We start from the raw sequence: 3,943 nt of genomic DNA, 5'->3' as shown, positions 1-3,943 counted from the left end.
AGGAATGATAAAGCAAATGATTTTTTTTTTGTTTTACCCGTGCTAGGAAACTGCCAGCCATCTACGAAACCACGTCCCCGATCAGGGCTGGCAACCCCGATCGGGGTTGACCAGTCCATCGCCTTTTTGCATTTGCTTCCTTATTTTATTAGTTCAGTCCCGTTTTTTCGAAAATTACGTCCCCGAACGGGGTTCTTGCATGGGAAAGCGTGTTATTTTCTCCTCTAAATCTCCTTTTCTTCATTTTCACCTATAAATCACAAATGTCAAGTCTAGTATTTTATTTCTAATCTACAAAAAACAGTAAATTACGAAAAATTAAAAACAAGAAATAAATAAAAGCGATTAAAAAGCTTGGGTTGCCTCCAAGAAACGTTGATTTAACGTCTCGCACGACGTAAGAAGATATTTGATCAAGTTTCGTCATTGCGCTTGCCACCAACCAAGCTCCATTTCATAGCTCCTTTTTGCATTTCGCAACCATTTGAAATTGTTCAAATAAAATTTCCCTTTCTTTAAGGCACTCTTAGCAATAGTGCCATTAGCATTGTCACCTACAAAACAAACAACACCAATATCTTCCTTCAATGGATCCATCAGTAAGGGTCCAAGTGTAGAAGAGGCATTAGAAGAGTCCACAGCGCTAAATAAATAACAAAACTCTTGTAACATTGGGCTTCTAATGGTGTTGTTTTTGCTAAAGGAAACCCGGTCATCACCCACTTCTAACATCAACCTCCCATTTTTCACATCAATTAGCGCACCAGCGTTGTATAAAAATGGCCTACCCAATATAATTAGGGTTTGTGAGTCCTCGGCCATATCAAGTATGAGGAAGTCAACGGGTATGAAAAACTTGACAACTTTGATGGGCACATCTTCTAAGACACTTAAAGGTCGCTTTAAAGAATGGTCCTCCATTTTCAATGTGATACTTATGCATTTTAGAGCACCCATGTTAAGTTTTTCACAAATAAAATAGGGCATGACACTCACACTAGCACCTAGGTCGCAAAGGGCCTTATCAATGGTATATGTGCCTATAGTGCAAGGAATAGAATAGCTACCGGAGTCCTTAAGTTTCAGGGGAGACTTATTTTGTAAGAGTGCACTATACTCTTAGGTGAAAGCAATGGTCTCAACCTCATTGAAGGATCGCTTCTTTAAAAGGATTTCCTTCATAAACTTTGAGTAGGAGGGGACTTGGGTAAGCAGTTCTATAAATGGGACGGTGACTTGCAAATTCTTAACAACCTCCAAAAACTTACCGAACTTACCTTCCTCCTTGTACATTGTTAGACGATGGGGAAACGGTACTTGCACAACTTCCTTAGGAGGAGCATCCTCCAAATCTTTCACTTTTTCTACTCCATTAGGAGCATCCACCTTCTTTGAAATGGCATCACCCTCCTTAGCATTAGGACAGAATTCTTCAACAATCATCTCGTCACTTTCTTTGGGCATAGGGGGCTCAACATCTTTGGCATCAAGCTTGCTCTTTCTCTTTAGCATCAATAACCGATGAGGAAATAGCACACGATCCTTAACAAGAGGCTCTTCACTAGCCTTCTTTTTGCCATTTCCCCCAAGCTTAGGATTTTTAACAACCATTCGTTATCCAAAGTCATGGACGACCCATCATAGCTTGTACCACTTCTCAAGGAAATATAAGTAACGGACTCGTGTGGTTGCGTACCTTGGGTGATAGTTGGCCGGTTTTTCTTTGAGAGCTAGAAGCGGCTAGTTGAGTCACTTGTTGCTCCAAGATCTTGATTGCGGCATTGTGAGCTTGATCATTATTTTGGATTTAAGCTCACAATTCCCTCTGTATTTGTATTATCAAGTCCTCAAGTTTACCTCCTCCTTGGTTGTTTTGTTGGCCATTTTCTGGTGGTGGTTGATTTTGTTGGTAATTTTGTTGTGGTGGCCTTTGTTGGTTTTGATAACCTGGTGGAGGATTATACTTTTGTTGTTGAGGGATATAGGCATTCTGTTGTGGTGGGGGTTGAGGGTTAAGCACATTGTTGCTAGTGTAAGACAAGTTCGGGTGGAATTTTGAATTCGGGTTATATGTATTTGAAAATGTACCCGGTGGATAAGAACTTTGTCTTAGAGCTTGAAAAACATTTACTTCCTCAATAGTAGCTCGGCAATAAGCGGTGTAATGACCCGCACCTCTACAACCATCACAAACAATGATTTGACTCGTAGAAGACACGATATTGAGTTGTTGAAGAGAATATCTAGCATCTCGTTCCGCCAATTGTTGTTGGAGTAAGGTAATTTGAGCTAACAAGACGGAATTATCGGAGGATTATTCTTTACCTTTGAGTGGCACACTTCGGGAATTGACATATTTTGCGTCATGGACCGCCATATATTCGATCGTGGCATGAGCAATATCGATGTCAATTTGATCAAACCACCCATTGTTGGCGGAATCAAGAATCCTTCGGGACTCGGCACAACATCCATTGTAAAATGTTATAGCTAGAAACCAATCATCTAGCTCATGATGTGGGCATTGTCTTTGTAATTCTTTGTACCTATCCCAAGCCTCATATAGGCTTTCAAGAGCTTGTTGACGGAATCCGGTGATTTGGCTCCTCAAGGTTTGAGTTTTCTCCGGTGGAAAAAACTTTTGATAGAACGCAAGAGCCAATGTTTCCCAATTGGTGATTCCCATAGTGGTGCGGTCAAGGCTATTGATCCAAAGTTTGGCCTTGTCCTTCAAAGAGAAAGGGAAAAGTATTTCCCTTATTTGGGCTTGAGTGATGCCCGTTTGACGAATCATGGAGCAATAATCGCAGAAATTTTGCACATGCAAATTGGGATCTTCCAAAGGACTTCCCCCAAATTGTTTCCTCTCCAGAAGGCTAATGAAAGCCGGTTTGATCTCGAAGTCCGGCGCGGTAATTTGAGTAGTTGTGATACCGGCCGGAAGCATGGCCGCGGTGGGCTTTGAGTGATCGGAAAGTTTTACCATTTTTTTAGTTGAAGATGGGGGTAGTGGTGGAGATGAAGAACTTGAAACCTCCTCCTCTTCAAGGGCTTCTAGATCGTCTAAGTAAGGCTTTCTAGCACTTTAAACTTGCACGGGAGAAGCGGCTTCTTTCACTTCTTTCCAAAAACGTCGTCTTTTCCTAAAGGTTTTCTCATGATCAAAATCCGGTGAAAACAAATATTCACTACGAGAGGACCTGGGCATAAGACAACAATTTCTAAAAATGATAAGTAACGGTCTCAAGGAACAAGGGTTCCTTAAGACAAAAGAAAACAAGATAAAAATCGACAAATCAATACGCAATAAAACCGTGCTCCTCGGCAACAGCGCCAAAATTTGATAGGCTATCGTACACCAATGCAAAGATAATTACCTTAAACACAAATTAATGTAGTAATAGGGGTCAAACATAAGGAGACGGGAATTGCGTTATGATATGCAATGGAGAGATTCTTATTAAGGTCAATTTTGTTTAGTTTGATTTGTTGGTTGGTTTGATGATTAATAATTATAAAATTGTAAATAATATGATAAAAGGAGTCTAGGGGAGTCGGGTCACCCATGCAAAGGTAAATATACGTTCATGTTAAACTCGGTTATAATAACATTGTCAATTGTTTAGGCTTAGAGACACCCACCTTACTATCTTAGTGTCAACCATAGACCAGATCCTAGAGAAACTCTCGTTTATGACTAGGTGCATAATATATAGTCTTTTTAGCCTATTTCAGCACGTATTTCTATGCATTTTTATACTGTTTTTATAGTATTTTGTCCCGAATTGGCTACTTTGGTTCGTTTTGTCCATTTTGTAGAAATGAACGCGAAAGTAGTGGAATCGTACTCTTTTTCGTCCTTTTTGCATGCATTTAGAGGAGACGGGATGTTCCTGAGTGTGATACTGCGTTGGGAAGCGTCAAGGCACGGTTTACGAGGCAG

General features: G+C 40.5%; 1 non-coding gene across 1 annotated transcript; it reads left to right on the top strand.

Moving 5' to 3' along the window:
- Positions 1 to 2,507: 2,507 nt before the first annotated feature.
- On the top strand, positions 2,508 to 2,614 carry LOC141638575 (small nucleolar RNA R71). The gene has a single exon (XR_012542123.1). It is a non-coding gene; the product is annotated as a small nucleolar RNA R71 (small nucleolar RNA).
- The last annotated feature ends 1,329 nt before the right edge of the window (positions 2,615 to 3,943 follow it).

Source organism: Silene latifolia, unplaced genomic scaffold, assembly GCF_048544455.1.
Source record: "Silene latifolia isolate original U9 population unplaced genomic scaffold, ASM4854445v1 scaffold_20.1, whole genome shotgun sequence".
Taxonomy (NCBI): Eukaryota; Viridiplantae; Streptophyta; class Magnoliopsida; order Caryophyllales; family Caryophyllaceae; genus Silene; species Silene latifolia.
This window is presented reverse-complemented; position numbering and strand designations above follow the sequence as displayed.